The sequence below is a fragment of the Lissotriton helveticus genome, chromosome 6 (assembly GCF_964261635.1).
Source record: "Lissotriton helveticus chromosome 6, aLisHel1.1, whole genome shotgun sequence".
Taxonomy (NCBI): domain Eukaryota; kingdom Metazoa; phylum Chordata; class Amphibia; order Caudata; family Salamandridae; genus Lissotriton; species Lissotriton helveticus.
This window is the reverse complement of record NC_136067.1, coordinates 964,365,781-964,385,326: the sequence shown is the minus strand read 5'-3', so window position 1 is coordinate 964,385,326 and position 19,546 is coordinate 964,365,781.

Sequence of the window (19,546 nt, the reverse complement as noted above, 5' to 3'; positions counted from 1 at the left end):
ATGCAAATCAGTCTGACCCTGTTCCTCCTGGGAACAGTCCAGCCCGAAGTGCCAAGCTGTCCAAATTTGAGGCATTCAGGTATGATGCCAGTTCTCAGGGAGCTATTTATTAGCTTGCACCAGAACGGGGCTATGGAGAGTTTCCGTTTTTTGGTCAGTTGGGTGGGTATCGGGTCAAGGACATAAGAGGCTGGTTTGAAGGTGGAGATCAGTTTGAGGATCTAATTTTCATGGAAGGGGTTGAAGGACTTTCAGGTTTTTATGGGGTGCTTGAGCGTGCCATCTACTGTCATTGGGGGCAGGCTTTTTCAGACGGGGTTGACGTGATGTCCAGTGAGAGCTCAATCTTGGTGATTTTTTCTTCAAAGAAGTTGGCAAAGCTTTCACACAAGTCCTTGGAGGCCTGTAGGGAGGATTCCGGGGGCTTGGAGGTTTGTTGCCTGATGATTTTGAACGGTTTGTTGGGCCTGTTTTTCGCATTGTCCAGGGTGGCGCAGAAGAAGTGGATTTTTCCCTGCTGATGTGCTTTTTGTATTTCCTTCGGGCTGCTTTGAGTTTTTCGAGTAGGCTTGGGGAGGAGTTGCTCCTCTGTAGTCTTTCTGTAGCTCTTAGTTATCTTCTTTCATTGTTAATGTCCGTGTTGAACCAAGATCTGATGGGATATTCCTGTTTTTTTTAGTTTCAAGGGGGCTACTTGATCTAGAATGGATGTCATGTTTGTGTTGTAGTGGGATGTGAGTTCTGTTGTGGACAGTTCATCCGTGGAGGCAGTGAGGAGAGAGTTAACCTTTCCCTCTAGGTCAATCATGTTAATCTGAGTGAAGTTTCTAGTCCATTTCGGAGGGTCTTAGGTGGGGGTTTTAGTGTGATCGGCTGAGTAAGGTGGAAAAAGATTAAGTGGTGGTCGGACCAGTTCACGAGCAGGGTGCGGTCTATCATGACAGTGTTGTGCTGGCCGATGATGGTGTCTAGGATTGCTCCTTTGTTGTGGGTTTCCTCTAAGCAGTGTTGGGTAAGGTTGTTGCTATGCTGGAATAAACCAAAACCTCACCTGTAAGGTACAGAACATCTAAAACGCCACCGCAAGACTGGTCCTGAACCTGCAAAGACAATGCCACATATCCCAGCAGCTGTGCACACTCCAGTGGCTCCCCATCAAAGCTAGAATCACCTTCAAGATGCTAACCCACGCTCACAAGGTCTTCCTCGACACTGGACCAGCATACCTGAACAGCCGACTCAAATTCCACGCACCCTTAAGGACCCTATGATCAGCCCAGCTCTCCTACGCTGTGGTCCCTCGCACCAGAAAGACCAGATTAGGAGGCTGCTCCTTCTCCTTCCGCACGGCCAGAGCCTGGAATGACCTTCCGCTCCACCTCAGACAGATAACATCGCTCCCCATCTTCACAAGAAACCTCAAAACCTGGCTCTTCGACAGACCCCCTCCTTGATGGACTGGAACCTGTGACCCCCCCACCCCCCAGCGCCTTCAGACCCTTACGCGTGAGTAGACTCGCTTCACAAACACCTGCTTAGGGGTGGTAAATAAGGTGGCAGATGAGTATTTTGTTGTTGCTAGTGTTGATGTTGGCAGTTTGGCACTCAAAGGTGTTGTATTTGAAGGAGTCTTTTTTTCTCACGGAAATATTGTTTTTGAGGATGATTGCTATGCCCCCACCTCTTTGATCTTTTCTATCATTGTTGGTGATTACAAAGCCAGGGGGGAACAAGAGTATCCACGAGTGGAAATGAGGAGTCATTGGAGTGGTGTGGATCACTGGTTAGAGGCGGCAGACCCGGGAACAGGGTTCAATTCCCGACGCGGCAGGGTCGTGGACCAGGGTCAGCGGACTCGATAATTCTCGCCTCGGTGCCTACTCTAACCAGGGATCACACTCGGCAACTCTGGGCATTAGCTTGCCTCATCTCTACAACGGCCCCCCACATTCGCCGGGGATGCCTGGTTTCACCTTGGAGATACCCAGTAGGGACCATCTCACAGGGATAGCCAGGACGGGTTCCCCAGCGGTCTACAGCGCCACGATGCCTCAGGGCAGCAGTGTGCTTTACAAGACACATACATTTACATTTAGCCATGTCTCGGTCATGAATGCAATGTCTATGGCGTGGGTGAGGATAGATTTTGCTAGCTCTGTGGCATGCTTGGTGGCTGATCTGCAGTTTATGAGCATGCAGTTTGTGGGGGATGTCTCTGTTATGGGTTTTTTAGTTCAGGGCCGTGGGGATGATAGTGGGTGTGGCCGGGGGTCTAGGGGATTTCAGAAAGGCCTGTTCTCTTCCCAGTCCGGTGATCACCTGTATTTTGGATTGGAGGGTGGCAGTAATAGGATTGCCGTACGAAGAAGCGCGAGCTGCCGCTTCACTCGCAGACGTTTCATCTCTAGTTCTTTTTGGTCTCTATGTCTGATTAGAGAGGGGGTAGAGATCCCTTTCGGGTGGGGAGCCTTGGAAAGTCTTGTTGAGAGAGAGTGGGGAAGGACGGGACACAGTGAGACTTTAGGAGTGCAGTGAGGTTGGTAAGGATTTCACTAAGACCATGGATTATGGTTGTTATCTGGCTTTCAAGCAGGGTGAGCCACTGCCCAGTCTCTATGTCGGTGTAGGTGTTCTGGGCATGTAAGTTAAACCTGGGGGGAGAGCCTAACGTTGTTAAGTTGCTCATCATAGGGATGGAAGGTGGGGGTTGGTTGATGGTGGTTGCCGGAGGGGGGTAGAGGGGTCTTGTTCCCTCTGGTAGAGCTGGGGTGGTGTCTCAAAGCGGGCCGAGGCTGTGGGTAGGCGGGAGCCGTGTTGGGGCGTCGGTGATAAATTGCATATGGGTTTGGGGGAGGGAGTTGGTAATCACATGCTGTGTGTTGAAGTCGGTCGAAGTGGTTTGGGAGGGATGGAGGGTGGAGGCAGGTGAGGGGGTAGAGGGGTCTTGTTCTTTCTGGTAGTTTTGCGGGTGGTATCTCGCGGTGGGAGGCAGGTTGTTATTACTAGGGTGCACCGGAATGATGGGTGAGTTCTGTTGGTGGGTCAGGTTCTTCAAGGAGAGGAGGATGGGCGGGCAGGGGAGGAGTGCATGGGAGGGGAAGTCTGGAGGGATGGGAAGAGGGTGTCAAAGGATTCTAGATTGTCATTGTTGGCTTGTATCAGGACTGTGCCATTGGAGTAGATGGTCACAGTGGTGTTCCCATTTCGCCTAGTGCAGTTAGGTGCTGAAAAAGTCAGTTTGCAGCTATGGGTAGTGTTAGTCATTTTGGAGATATTGAGTTGCGATCTGAGGATGGAATTCCATATTTCGGGTCTTTCAGTGTGGAAGATGAGATCAATTTTTCCTTGTGCTTTGGAGGCACAGTGATAGATTTCTGCGAATAGTGATTCAGGATGTTGTCTGATCAGTTTTTCTTTAAAGTTTTTTTTCGCTTTAGGTGAGAGGTTAGGGGGAAACTGATCGAGAAGGAGTTTGGGCCGTGCGGTTTTAAGTGGTTCGCAGAGGCGGGGTTGGAGTAGGCTGACGTGGCGGATGGCATAGTGATTAGATGGGACAGGGGCAGGCACCCTATAAGGAAGGGTGGGCTCGAGTTTCCAGAGCCGTCCTTTGAGGGTAAAGTGCGAATACTAGGGGGATTTGTGCTATTGCTCTAAGGCTGGTCGTTAACTCTCCAGAGCATAAGACTGAGGGTGACTCCTAGGAGGCCATTGAATGGCAATGGGCTGATACAGGCTTTGCATGGCACTCATGAAGGTGAAGGTTTGTGCGGCCATATTAGGGTCAGGCGCCAAAGCCCCGAGATCGCCGACTCCCGATTATTGAGGTGGCTCGGTGTGAAGCAGTTTCACTCACAGGGGGCTGTTGCATTATCCTGAAGGATTGGGGATCTAATGGTTAGTTTTTACCCGTTTACTGCACAGGGTTCAGCCGGTGATAGGACGATAATGCCGCCATTTTGGGATCACGCACCAGGAGCCATGACCTGGGATTATATCTCACAAACTGCCACTTGTGACTGCCGAACAACTTCAAACTGGTGATTCTGATGTGCCAGTGGCCGCACTTAATACATTTATCACCAAAGTTCCCCACAGAGGAAACACTCACGGGTCAGCAGAAATCCTTTTTATTCCCCAACAGATGCCTTTCAGCATCATTGCCTTTTTCAATGTTGGGGAATAAAAAGGATTTCTACTGACCCGTGAGTGCTCTGTTTCCTCTGTGGGGAAGTTTAGTGATATAGCTATCTATCTATATAAATATCTATATATATCTATATATATCTATATATATATATATATATATATATATATATATATATATATATATATATATATATATATATATATATTCACTGAAAAAGACGAAGGTTACAAGGGCGTTAGAGTTAGGCTGACAAAACCAGAGACATTCATCAGTTATAGTTGGCTGAGCTAAGTATAAGTTACGCTCCCACAATGCACTGCTTATTACATCACTCATAACATGGTCAGTTGCATCACTCATGTCATCACCGATAACATCTCAAATGGCCTCCCCGCATTCTAAGCATTTTTTGCCCCGGGTAGGTGGTGGTCCCTGGGGCACCCTGGCATATTTAAACATTAGGGGCCTGGGGAGGTGGCAGTCCCCTTGGCTTTTCAAAAGCCTAGGAGAGGGGTCACCATGAGTCCCCACCTTTATTATAATAAGCCTTCTGTCCTGCAGGATTAGGCCCACTCTGGGCCTTCTTGGAAAAGACTTGCAGGAGACCGCACACTTTTTCAATGTTGCTGTGGATCCGTGGGTCCACCTGCCAATTTGCAGCAAATCTGAATTCAAAAAATGTTTTTAGCCCCCGGTGATGTCCCTTTGGGACACCCCACCATATATGGAGGGGTCAGGGTATTCCTACCCTGCACCCTTTTCTTTATTTTTTTACATTTTTGTGGGGACTCAGCTTCAAGCCAAGTCCCAAGATGGCTGCCAACACTGCCTGACTGAAGTGTTGACAGCCAACAAAATTTTAGTAGGATCCCTGAGTCTACTGCAAGGATCTGCATGCCCAGATATCTATATTTTTTAAACTTGAATATCTCTAAAGTTACTGAATGGATTTTTACCAAATCACAAAAAGCACACTTTCTAGACCAAGATCTAACTTTCTGCCAAATTTGGTGTAAGTCACTTCAGCGGTTCGGGCTGTAGTCGTGTTCACAATCCCCATATGAAAATGCGCAGGGGAAAACGCATATTGAGACCCTCCTTTTTCTCAGCTCCCGTTTGATGGATCACCCCGAAACTTTCAACACAGCAGCTGAATCAAAAAGGAAAAAAAAGTTTAAAACATTTTGGCAAGATTCATCAAGTGGCGCCAAAGTTGGCAAAACAAAAAACGCTTTTCTTATGGAAACATGGTCCTAAATATACCTACTTACTGGCATCCACCAGTAGGATATATATATAAATATATATGTTTTCACACAACTCCATTACTTAACTCTCCAATGTCGACAGGAATCAGAAACAGCCCCGTGGTGCTGAAATTCTTTAAATTTTTTTATTGATTGACCAGTGCATTAAACTGTTTCTGCTACGGTTCTGGACAGAAGACGCTCTATACACGTGTCTGAGGTACTGATGCTTGGCCCTTATTTGGGAGCTCCATCATGCGACATCCACACTTTTTAATTTAACTGTAACTGGTTATCATACCTGGACCACAGGGGTCACAGTGAGTTCTACAGGGTACTTACCCACCATAATCCACACCCTGTTATAGGAATATCCACTAGTCTCATACTACTTAAGCCCTGATGAAGTTCAATTCTCATTGAACGAAGTGCATTGGCTGGAGCCTGCTTTCGATATCATTGAAATAAAACAATTTAACAAAAAGGATCTTTTGTCCGCTTATATCATTTGGAAAAGACATTACAGTGGTGCACCTCTCCACAATCATTCATTTCCTGATCTGCTTTAGAGTTTGCACCCAACAACGGCAGGTGCAGGAGTTGTATGTGCACACACCCACCGACTCTTTGATTAACTGTTACAAAAGGAACATAACGGTGAAGTGCGGCGTTCATAGTCTGCCGTTGTTTGTCATCTTGCTGATCACACAAGGGACAGTTAACGCGTTTTGATGCTTGCCTTCCACAGGACTGTATGTGATATATATATATATATATATATATATATATATATATATATATATATATATATATATATATATATATATATATATATATATATATATATATATATATATATATATATATATATATATATATATATATCCAAAACTGAGTTGCCAACAACAAACGGAGGAGCCTCAAACAGGAAAACTCTTGCCAATCTTTTAATGAACAGCTCGCAGTTGGGAAACAACAGGATGCACTGTTAAAGTCAAAAAGTCCAGCCTGACGCGTTTCATTCTATCGAACTTCCTCAGAGGCTCAGGACTGCAGGCGTGCGTTCAAACTTGTTGCGGGACACTCATCAAATAAATTCAAAACCACACACAGTGGGCGTGGCCGTATGCACGGCATTGTGGTCTTGGTAGTGTTCCCGCTCTGCCTCAAGGGAGTTGTTGAGCCCCACGCTGCCAAATAAAGTTAATAACTCCCAAGTGGGATGCTGTGGTAATTCTGTGCTTCCCAAATGTCAAAGGTTGGCTCTCATTCTGCATTCCCGTACCCTTCGTGAAATGACGCCGCTCAGCATCATCTCGGGTCTGTCACACACAGTCGGGCTCCCTCCACGGCCTTGGCTGGCAGTTACAAATCCAAAACTGAGTTGCCAACAACAAACGGAGGAGCCTCAAACAGGAAAAATCTTGCCAATCTTTAAATGAACAGCTCGCAGTTGGGAAACAACAGGATGCACTGCTAAAGTCAAAAAGTCCAGCCTGACGCGTTTCATTCTATCGAACTTCCTGAGAGGCTCAGGACTGCAGGTGTGCGTTCAAACTTGTTGCGGGACACTCATCAAATAAATTCAAAACCACACACAGTGGGCGTGGCCGTATGCACGGCATTGTGGTCTTGGTAGTGTTCCCGCTCTGCCTCAAGTGAGTTGTTGAGCCCCACGCTGCCAAATAAAGTTAATAACTCCCAAGTGGGATGCTGTGGTAATTCTGTGCTTCCCAAATGTCAAATGTTGGCTCTCATTCCGCATTCTCGTACCCTTCGAGAAATGACGCCGCACAGCATCATCTCGGGTCTGTCACACACAGTCGGGCTCCCTCCACGGCTCCACGTGGGGCTCAACAACTCACTTGTGCCTGAAACCTATGTTTTTTTCAGTGAATTTCAAAGGTTTTTTTAAAAGCTAATTCCTAACTATAAAATGTCTGAAACCTATGTTTTTTTCAGTGAATTTCAAAGGTTTTGTAAATGACAATTTTTAAATGTATTAATTGTTATTTTTATTTTTTTTCATACTGATTTTCTACATTTTTTCTACAATTTATTTTTAGATATTTTATTTTTTTAAATTGCATTATAATTACATTATACATTACATTACAAAATATACTTTCTCAGAATGAATTACTTTACTTAAATACTTTTCAAATAGGCAATAGTCTTCTAAGTACAGTAGTTACAGTTGTTGTAACGCGCAACACAATTTCAGACACAATGCAACATTGAGGTCAATGTGAATTTCTAGTTAAATGCAATTAGTTACTTTTTGGACTACTTTTCTAACCACAGGACTGGATCCTATATTCAGTCCTGGGACATCTCCTGTAAACAGTTGAGTAAAAGCGTTTTGGTTACAGTAGTGATTTTTAAGGAATATTATTGTATTTTAAAAGTTGAAACTTAGAAACTTTTTCACATAGAATCACCAATGTTATCCTATGCGAGGAAATTCAATTAGCAGGTGAGTAGTGTTAACGTTACTTTATCTTACTCAGTGGTGGCTCCAGGATCCAGCATGGTAATATCTCCTGTAAACAGTTGAAAGAATGCGTTTAAGTCATGCAGGCGATTTCTAAGGAATATTTTTAGTTTGTAAAAATAGACACTTAGAAAATTTTCTGGTGAAAACCAGACAATGGATTCCTATGGAAAGAAATACAAGTTACTAGTAAGTATGGTTAGAAAGACTTTTCAGGGTCAGTGCTGGGCTAAAAGAAGCAGCACTGAGGTCACTCCTGATAACAGATGAATAAATCGGAATTCATTGTTCGGCTGATTTTAGGTGAATATTTTAAAGTTCCAAAACTCCACAATTAGAAGAATTTCCAAGTGAAACCAGTCAATGCTAACCTTGAAGGAAATTCAAGTTACTGGTAAGTATTGTTAGAATTACTTTTCAGGATCAGTACTGGGCTCAAAGATGCAGCACTGAGGTCTCTCCTGATAACAGGTGAGTAAATCGGAATTCGTAGTTCGGCTGATTTTAGAGGAATATTTTAAAGTTCAAAAACTCCACACTTAGAAGAATTTCCAAGTAAACCACTCAATGTTACCCTTTGGAAGGAAATTCACTTAGCAGGTAAGTAGTGTTATCATTACTTTTTCTTACTCAGAGGTGGATCCTGGATCCAGAGCTGGTGCATCTCGTGTAAACAGTTGAAAGAATGCGTTTACGTCACACAGGTGATTTTTAAAGAATATTTTTAGTTTGTAAAAATAGACACTTAGAAACTTTTCTGGTGAAAACCAGACAATGGATTCCTACGGAAGGAAATACAAGTTACTGGTAAGTATGGTTAGAATGACTTTTCAGGATCAGTACTGGGTTCAAAGATGCAGCACTGAGGTCTCTCCTGATAACAGGTGAGTAAATAGGAATTAGTTGTTCGGCTGATTTTAGGCGAATATTTTAAAGTTCCAAAACTCCACATAGAAGAATTTTCATGTGAAACCACTCAATGTTACCCTATGGAAGGAAATTCACTTAGCAGGTAAGTAGTGGTATCGTTACTTTTTCTTACTCAGTGGTGGATCTTGGATCCAAGCTGGTGCATCTCCTGTAAAAAGTTGAAAAAATGCGTTTAAGTCATACAGGCGACTTTTAAGAAATATTTTTAGTTTGTAAAAATAGACACTTCGAAACTTTTCTGGTGAAAACCAGACAATGGATTCCTACGGAAGGAAATACAAGTTACTGGTAAGTATGGTTAGAATTACTTTTCAGGGTCAGTGCTGGGCTCAAAGAAGCAGCACTGAGGTCACTCCTGATAACAGGTGAGTAAATCGGAATTCGTACTTCTGCTGATTTTATAGGAATTTTATAAAGTTAAAAAAACTCCACACTTAGAAGAATTTCCAAGTGAAACCAGTCAATGTTAGCCTGTGGAAGGAAATTCAAGTTACTGTAAGTACGATTAGAATTACTTTTCAGGATCAGTAGTGGGCAGAAACATGCACCACTGAGGTCTCTCCTGATAACAGGTGAGTAAATCGGAATTCTTAGTTCGGCTGATTTTAAAGGAATATTTTAAAATTCCAAAACTCCACACTTAGAAGAATTTCCAAGTGAAACCAGTCAATGTTAGCCTACGGAAGGAAGTCAAGTTACTGTAAGTACAGTTAGAATTACTTTTCAGGATCAGTATTGGGTTATTTGGCCCTCAGGGACCATCAGTATTGAAAGAAAATTAATTCCCCAACTTAAAACACACCACAGGGCGCGTTTGCACAGTGGTGAAGGAAAGGGGCGTGGCCTGAGGTGACTTGTCTGCATACACGCCCTGTGGCGCATTTTAAGTTGGGGAATTAATTCCTCCTCGATCCTGAGGGTTCCTGGGGGCCAACTAGCCCACCAGGTACCTCCAGTTTGCGCCAAGGGGCTGCGTTGCAGAGAGGTGTTCAGAGGTCACGCCCCTTTTTACAACACTCTGCAACGAAGCTCCGTGGTGCTTACTGGAGGTACCTGGTGGGCTAGTTGGCCCACAGGTAACTTCAGGATTGACAAGGAATTAATTCCCCAACTTAAACCACGCCACAGGGTGTGTTTGCACACATGTGAACTCAGGCCCCGCCCCCTCCCTTCACCACTGTGCAAACACACCCTGTGGAATCCTGAGGGTGCCTGGGGCGCAACTAGCCCACCAGCTACCTCTAGTAAGCCCCACAGAGCTGCATTGCAGAGTGCTGTAAAAGGGGCGTGGCCTCAGAACACCACTCTGCAATGCAGCCCCCTGGCGCATACTGGAGGTTCCTGTTGGGCTAGTTGGCCCCCAGGGACCCCCAGTATTCAAGGGAAATTCATTCCCCCTCTGCAAACGCACCATGGGGCGCGTTTGCAGAGTGGTGCATGAAGGGGGAGTGGCCTCCAGTGCGATGCCGGTGTTTTTCTTTTTTTTTTACCCTGGGGACCCCATCCCCCAGGCCTTGCCCCCTAATTTTTTTTTTTAGATCAATGCCGGTGAGCACACAGGCTGCGCGACGGAGAGCGCGTTAAAAAGTAAAGGTTGACAAGCGAGCTGCTTTTACATCCAACATTACAGAGAGGAGACTGCATACAATTCCCACACAATAGGGATAGAATCTGCAAGTCCCGAGTAGATTTTGACACGCCGGGCACTTTGAGAACTAGGGCACATTCCGGTTTGAAGCTGTGAGGTCCTGATGAGAACTCCACACTAAATAGGGGTTCGAAACGCGTAGACCGCTTTTTCTACACCATAAGGCCTTCTAAATACATATAATTGGATCAAAATGCTCTAAAATGTACAAATTGTTGTCTATGGTATAATCAGATGCATTCTTGTATATTGATTTGTAAATAAGGTATGTTTGTCGGGTGTGTGTGAGAGTGTAAGAATGGAATGTGTATTGTTGATCAACGAAGTATGAAAGTGGAGGATGAAGTTTCTTCATTGTTTTTATTGTGAAATGGCTTTTGTTTGTTAATTGTACAAATTTGGTGAAATCGAACCAACAAATGTTGTAAAAATATGAATAAAAAGTGATTCATTCAGACTGATTTTCAAGTCTTGCATTTACATTAAGTTTGATTCCTATAGTGAAGAACTCGAGAAGGTTTACTAAATTCAACAGTATTGGCACTTGTAGAGTTTTCTAGTTTGCTATGGCAGGGCGGGAGCCGTAAGGCTCCCAGCCTGCCATAGAAAACTCTGCTTTGCTTCATTTAAACTTCGCTTCAATGAAGCAAAGCAGGATTGTTTTTTCCACAAGGGGAGCTGCATGTCAGCAGTTCCCCTTGTGGAAAAGCAATGCTGGTTCCTATAGGAGGCGGGGAGCCGGTGGGACCGCGGGGGCTTTGGGGTTCCCCCCACGGTCCCCAACAGAACAGCCAGGCCTCGGGATGGGTTCTGCAGGGTCAGAAGTGGCCCAGGAGGGGGCCACACGGGTCTCTTCCCCGGGGACCGCCACCTCCCCAGGGCACTATGTTAAATGAGGTGAGGGGCCTCGCTGGCCCTCCCAAGCCCCGGGGAGCACCACCTACCTGGGGCATTATGAAATAAGTGTGGGGGGCCTCGTGGGCCCCCCCAAGCTCTGGGGACCACAACCTCCCCGGGGCTTTACTGAATAATGTGTGTGGGGGGGCTTTAGCCCCCCACACTGCCCCGGGCACCACCACCTCCCCAGGGCACTTTGTATTTAAATACAGACCCCCGGACCCCCCCTCTCCGGGCTTTGCAAACATTGAGATGGGGCCACGCGGCCCCCTCCAGGAGCCCTTGATGGCCCTGGGGACTGCCACCCCCTAGGGCTGGCTCCTGCAATGTCCTGGGGTGCTCACCCCCTGGACATTGCTGTTTGCTATGGCAGTGGACGAGCCATGCAGCTCTCACCCTGCCATAGCAAACTCTGCTTTGGTTTTTGGAAGCAAGAGCAGGAAACCTGCTCTCTCTTCCAAAAACCGAAGCAGAATTATATTGAGGGGCTGGGGCCTGATATAACAAGTGTGCAAACGCACCCCCTAGCGCTTGTAAATTGGGGGATTAAGTCCCCTTCAATCCTGAGGGTCCCTGGGAGCCAACTAGCCCACCAGGTTCCTCCAGTATGCCCCGGAGAGCTGTGTTGCTGAGAGGTGGTCTGAGGCCACGCTCCTTTTTACACCACTCTGCAAATGCACCTCTTGATGCACTGGTGGTGGGGCGATGAGGTCCTCTTGTGTCCCGAGGACATCAGGGCACAAATGGACTTCATCCCCCGAGCAGCAGTGCGCCAAGAGGCGCGTTTGCAGAGTGGTGTAAAAAGAGAGTGTGCCCTCGACCATCTCTCTGCAATCCAGCTGTGTGGCGCTTACTGGAGGTACCTGGTGGGCTAGTTGGCCCCCAGGGACCCTCAGTATTCAAGGGGACTTTATTCCCCAACTTAGAACGCACCAGGGGACGTGTTTGCAGAGTGGTGGAGAAAGGGGGTGTGGCCTTTGTCCACCTCTCAGCAATCCCACGCTGTGGGGTTTACTGTAGGTAAGAGGTAGGCTAGTTGGCCCCTAATGGACTCCCAGCAGCGAAGGGGACATCAACCCCCATCCAAGAGCCTGCCAGGGAGCGCGTTTCTAGAGTGGTGGGCAAAGGGGGCATAGCCTGCTCTTCGAATTTAGCAATGCTGCTGTGTGGGACAAACTGGAGGTAATAGGAAGGGTAGTTGGCCACCAAGAATGTCCTTGGGGGCCAACTAACTCTATTGTTACCTCCAGTACGTCCCACACAGTGGGATTGCTAAGACGCCTTTGGAGGCCATGCCCCCCTTTCTCCACAATTCTGCAAACGCACCTCCGGGCAGACTACGGGATGGGGGATGAATTCCAATTTACTCCTGAGGGATTTTGGGGACTTTGTAATAGGTTTTGCATTTGCGAGAATTAGAGCTATTAACGTTGTAAATGCAAAAGTTTTTTACTAATGTTTTTTGGAGTGGAGTGGATTTACGGTATGTGTAGTTGAATTATGTGGTATGTTGTGCAGTGAAATGATGTGAATAGAAAGTGTGGTATTTAGTGTATAGGAATTATGTAGAGTGGGATTATGTGTTATGGAGAGTAATTATGTTGTATGGTCGTCTGTGTTGTGGAGTGGTAACCTCAGGTTTAGTGTTCCTCATTTCCATAGAAGCTCAACTATGAACTCAGTGAGACAAAAAAAGATGGAATCACTGAGGAGCACTTGTGGACCTAGTCAGAGGAATGAGCAGGGCCACTGGAATTATGTGACTGTTTGGCTGCACGGACTTTCGCACAATTATAATTTTTCTGCATTAGCCTCATAATTCATTAACTGCACCCTAATCTGCAGATTTGAACAAAAAAAGCCTTGTTTATACCTGAAATGGGTCAAACGTTACCAAAAACGCAGCAACAAGTGTTACAGCATGGTGGAAGGGCCTTTGCAAACCTAGAATGGTCACCTTTTACTTATTGCTAAATGTGGGTGTAAAATTGGTACTAATGGTGTGCAAGCCACTATTGCTTCCCTCTGCGCTTCTCTTGACTCTTTCTGCACTTCTGTTGCTTCTTTCTGAACGTTTTATTTCTTTTCTGCACTTCTCTTGACCTCATTCTGCAAATCTGATGTACTTTCTGCACCTCTCTTCCCTCTTTCTGCACATCTGTTGCCTCTTTCTGCACCTCATTTGCTTCTTTCTGCACCCCTGTTGTCTCTTTCTGCACTCTTCTTCCCTCTTTCTGTACCTTTCCTACCTGTTTTTGCATCTCACTTGCCTCTTTCTGCACTTTTCTTGCTTCTTTCTACACCTCTGTTGCTTCTTTCAGCAATTCTCTTGCCTCTTTTTGCACTTCTCTTGCCTGTTTCTGCACCTCTCTTGCTTCTTTTTGCACCGCTGTTGGCTCTTTCTGCACCTCACTTGCTCCTTTCTATACTTCTCTTGCCTCTTTCTGCACCCCTGTTGCTTCATTCTGTACTTTCCGTGCTTCTTTCTGCAACTGTCTTGCCTCTTTCTGCACCCTTGTTGTCGCTTTATGTACCTCTTTTGCCTCTTTCTATACTTTTCATGCCTTTTTCTGCAACTCTCTTCCTTCTTTCTGCAAGTCTGTTGTCTCTTTCTGAACCTCTTTTGTTGCTTTCTGCACTTTTCTTGTCTGTTTCTGCACCTCTCTTGCCTCTTTTTGCACCTCTGCTGGCTCTTTCTGCACCTCACTTGCTCCTTTCTACTATTCTCTTGTCTCTTTCTGCACCCCTGTTGCCTCATTCTGCACTTTCCAAGCTTTTTTCTACAACTGTCTAGCTTCTTTCTGTACCCATGTTGCATATTTATGGACCTCTTTTGCCTCTTTCTGCACTTTTCTTTCCTTTTTCTGCACCGCTCTTTCTTCTTTCTGCATGTCTGTTACCTCTTTCTGTACCTCATTTGCTTCTTTTTGCACCCCTGGTGTCTCTTTCTGCACTCGTCTTCCCTCTTTCTGTACCTTTCCTGCCTGTTTTTGCATCTCACTTGCCTCTTTCTGCACTTTTCTTGCTTCTTTCTATACCTCTGGTGCTTCTTTCAGCAATTCTCCTGTCTCTGTGTGCACTTCCCTTGCCTGTTTCTGCTCTTCTCTTGTCTCTTTCTGCACCCCTGTTGCTTCATTCGGCACTTTCATGCTTCTTTCTGTACCTGTCTTGCTTCTTTCTGCACCCCTGTTTTCTATTTCTGCACCTCTTTTGTTGCTTTCTGCACCTTTCTTGCCATTTTCTGCACCTCTCTTCCCTCTTTCTGCACATCTGTTGGCTACTTCTGCAACTCACCTGCTCCTTTCTACACTCCTCTTGCCTCTTTATGCACCCCTGTTGCTTCATTCTGCACTTTCCATGCTTCTTTCTGCACCTGTCTTGCTTCTTTCTGCACCCCTGTTGTCTCTTTATGTACTTCGTTTGCCTCTTTCTGTACTTTTCCTGCCTTTTTCTGCACCTCTCTTCTCTCTTTCTGCACGTCTGTTGCCTCTTCCTGCACCTCATTTGCTTCTTGGAGAATGAGAGTTTTCTGTAAAAAGTGCTTCTATAAATGCACACATTTTCAAATAAAATTCACTATTTAAATAAAAGTCACTGCTTCCTCTCTGTGTTTGCTGTTTTCACTGCCACTTCCTCGTGCAGCGCTTTATTAAAGCCTAAGAGTCTCCCCACTCGTTAGCTGAACTCATTAGACAGAGTCATATATGTCTCTCCTCTCCTGCATTTCTACATTGCTTTTTTCATCTGAAAGTTCTTTACAGGATGAATATGCTCTTCATGATCTCCCCTCACTGCGTAGATGTAGTCACCACTGTTATTTTCACCTTCCGCCTACCTTCCATTTAGCTTCTCCAATTCTCATGTAGATCACTTTTCAGAAAATTTAGAATATCAGTGCCCACCTCCTCCACTAAGGATAGGTCTAAATGGAGCTAGCCCATCTCTCTCATCTCTTTGGCCTTGTACTCACTTCCAGCAGTTGTGTGAGTTTGGCTCAAATAGCATTTCGGCTTGTAACGGATGAAGATCTAGGTAATACCCACTGGGCATTCGCCTTGACCAATGCGAGACTATAGGAGTTGCCAATCTCTGGCAAGATTTTGAAGCAAGGGAAAACCTCAAATCAGGTTTCTTGTAGAATTCTTGTGGAGGTAGTAAAATCCTCACACCACGTATGAATGATTAGATGCATATCTAGTAAGGATTCTCTATAAGCCCTGATGAATGCCTGTGACCTATTTCTAGGCTCTGGGGTGGAACGAAACATGTTGACATTATAATGAATGTAAGGGACATTGTACCTTATAACATCTGATACATTAATATTTGAATTATACCTGTGGTACCTACAAATAAAGGTATTACCTTGAGGTTTACTCAAGGTACTTTTAATACACCTGGATCCCTGCTATTATATAGTTAAACTTTATCAAGAACGTCCACTTAGTGAGGTTGAGTCCGCCCTGGCAGTATCATCTCACCAAGTTAGGTTGAGGCAGACAATGATGAAGCATGCCGCAAAGGTGGGTGAAGCTTCCTCATTCGATAAGGATGGCTTATTCAGCATACCCAAGGGGCAGATAACCTGACCAATAAGATCATTTTCACTTTATCTTATGCGTTCTTATCAGTCGACCTCAAAGAACTGTGCAATCTACAAAACTCCTCAATCAAAGGGAATGTGACAACCCACACTCTAGATTCTTCACAGAAGAAATTCCTGGAGATTGGGTTCAAGCCCTTTACTTTTCTGAGTGCACTATTGTGGAGCATTACTATTTCATAATGTTCTCTCAGTTCTGGCCCATACTGAATAGTTTCTGGCTGGCCATTTGGGGCTGGCGAATTCTGCTCCCCCCTACAAATGATGGCCACTCCTATGGCAATTGCCATCCTATTCAAGTCTTTCAGATACAAACTCACTTTAATGTAATTGGCCATTTTATTACATAGCCTTTGGAGCTGCTTGTTAAAAGATGTGGCCTTCTCTGCAATTCTCAGCCAGTGGTTCTTATTTTGTATTTTGCAGCCCACCTGCAGGTCGTTCTGAAATTCTCCCATTATTCTCTTTTGCTGGTCAGCCATTGCTCAAGAACTGTAAAGGGTGCCCAGAATCAAAAAGTACTATGAAACCATAAAAACACATATATATAGGTGTTTAGATGCATATAATATAACAGTTCTTTGTGTACCTCATTGAACCCGAAGCATGGGAAATAAAAGCATTTTTTGGCTCTGACACACTCTATTTGTAATACTTACTACACATTATAATAATATTTTCCAATGTTAGTTCCCTGATAATAAAGGGTGCATGCTGTAGTATTAAAAAAAACATTGGTAAAGGCAATAGGTCTTGCCTTTGGGACCAATTGACTTTGCCAATGTTTGGCAATGCTGTTCAGTATTGCCAAGTTACTGCGTAGCATGGCAAAAGTAAAAAGAAAAAGCTGAAAAGGACTTGATTATGCAGTTGTAGCAGCCACGCCACTTTGTAGGTATTTTGGTGACGTGTCCGCAAACACGCATCGTTTCACGTGATATAGTATTTTTTTTTATTAATACTTTGCCGTAATGAAAATTTGTACTCAAACTAACTTAAGGCAAATTAGATCTCAGACTCCATTTTTCCAGTGACTTTGTTTCTGTGATTCATTGTTTTCATGTGTCCCACGGAGAAGGATGATGACTTTCACAGATTGTTCGGCATAGAGTATATACATGAAAGGTTAAACCTAGCTGTCCCATGGGGAAGCACATGTTATCGAGCCTTCTCTGTTCCATGTGTAGACGGCTGCTTGTGAGAAGCTCTATGTAGTAGAATTATGGGAATAATGTTGAATGTATTTAGTTGTAAATGTTTCTCTTTTGCTTATTCTGATTGGTTGAAAGCTTATAAACAATGGTCAACCATAATGACTGTATGAAATCCTTTGTTTATAACCCTATAAAAGAGTTTGTTTTCTTGATGTGGCATTGGGACCCTTTTCACTTGCTTTAGAAGGCAAATCTTTGGTGGAATTCTTCACCATGTGAGGTGCCTCACCTAATCATAGTAGAGTATATCACACAATAGTGATTAAACCAGGAAAGTCAGTAGGTAGAATTTCATGTGGTTTAACTTCTGTATTTTCGGCTATAATGTATATTTCCAAATGTTTACTTAGGGCCTAATTATGATGTCGCCAGGAAAGGCTCCAATTAGGAAGCCTTGTTTCTGACCAACTCTGTCACCTTTCCGGACGACCAAGTACGATGCAAGGCCGCCATCCGGGCGATCCGAATCGGTTCCGAACAGGATTCAGGCATCCTGAGTCGTTTGGATCCGATTTGTATAGCCCAATCGAGATGGTTTCCGTACGAAGCAAGAATGATGAACGATTCGGACAGCCGTTCTGAATCAGGTTGGCCGAGACGAAACAGCTGTGGGAATCAGACTTTGGGGGCCCTAAGCAGGCCCCCCTTCAACCGGGGCCCTCCGAATCAAACCCGTGGGGGTACCTAGGGGTCTCCCCTTCCCATGCATGCACCGTGTGGCAGGAACCATGGGGTGCCCTATACAGGGTGCATGACTTTCCCCAACCACCCCTTTTTTCAATGGGAGCCTGTGTTTACGTTCGGAACACAGGCTCTCATTGATGTCAACGGGAGTCCGACCGAATTGTATCCGGATGCATCCTGATCCATCCAAATCGCTTGGTTGGACTCCCCCAATCCGAGTCATTCGGAAAGCGTTCCGGAACCCATTCGGTGGAAATGCTTTCCTAACGACATCATAAACGGGCCCTAAGTGTGTAAAGTTAATGCACATAGAAAATTGCTTTGTTTTTTATCATCCAACATCTGCAGTTGAAGGCTCAACCTACTTTCATCTTCCTTTGTCCTATGCATTTTCCTGTCTTATATTATTAAACCTATTCTATCATCAAGATGTGATTAATTTGTATTATTCTGATTGTGAGTTGCTTTTACAGAATGTACCTGTTACCAATCCTTCAAATATGTACATTTGGATGGCAAATCAAATCTCTTGATTATCAAATTTGCCTAAACTGGTGCTAACTTACCCAGATGTATGTGAGCTTTCATGCACAATTAACCATTCCGAGAAGATCTTTCCTAATGAAAGGATAAGAAAGGAAAAAGAAGATGCAATAGTGGGAGTCAAGGTGGATCAAAGGAAGAAAAGGAGAAAAATGGAAAGAAAGATTCATACACAAAGTTAAATTCGGATTTGGCAAAGAAACGGAAACTGTGTGTCATGTGTGAACAAAAAACAAATGAGACAGTAGAAATGGTGGGTTTGAGTGAGTGTCACTAGAAATATTTAGTGAAGCACAATATATTGTAAGGACATGGAGTAAGCATATGGGGAATATATTATGTGTGTGGTAAATCTGATTATTTTCAGCTACTACATACTTGAGGGAGTAGTTGTTAAGCAGCCTTGGTGTTTCCAAGTATATATCATTCTACCAATCTAGAAGCAAGGAATGACACTTATCTGAGAAGTAGAAAACGTACTTTTGCGAAAGTTTTGCCCAATATATTTGGTGCATTATCACCTTCAGTAAGAGTATCTTTAACTAATGTGAAGATTAGAAATTGTCAACTTTGGTAGATAGATTAGCTACTAATATAGCTGGTGCACTATCCATGAATAACAAAGTGCTTCTTGCAATGAGGACTATGCTCATCCATACAGACTTGCTTTAGAAATGCTTCTTGCAAATGAAGGCACAGGTTGTAAGGTAATATGTGCAAAATAATGCAGTGCCTATATCCCTAGAACAGAAAACAAGATTAACAACTTTGTCAGGAACATTACTAACATCATGCATGAACTAAAGAAGCTTGAAGAAATTAGTGTTTGGGGAGAAGCATCTTCTGTGTTTAGTTTCATTGGGGGAGGATATTCCAAGTTAGGTGAATAGCTTGGAAGCTCAGGTTGAAGAATCCTTAGATCGATTTTGACCCCTGTATTGGTTTTACTAATTGGAGCAGCACATGTTTTCCTTTTCTTTAGAGGTTAAAGAAAAATTTCATGAAAGGGTAGGATACAATTTCGGATAAAGAAGCTGTCAGCAACAAGTGGGGGAAAAAGAAAGAGGATTGATATGAAACTCGAGGAATTACAGAGTGATCTGTACACTGAGATGAAAGAGCTGGAGGAAACCTGGTGG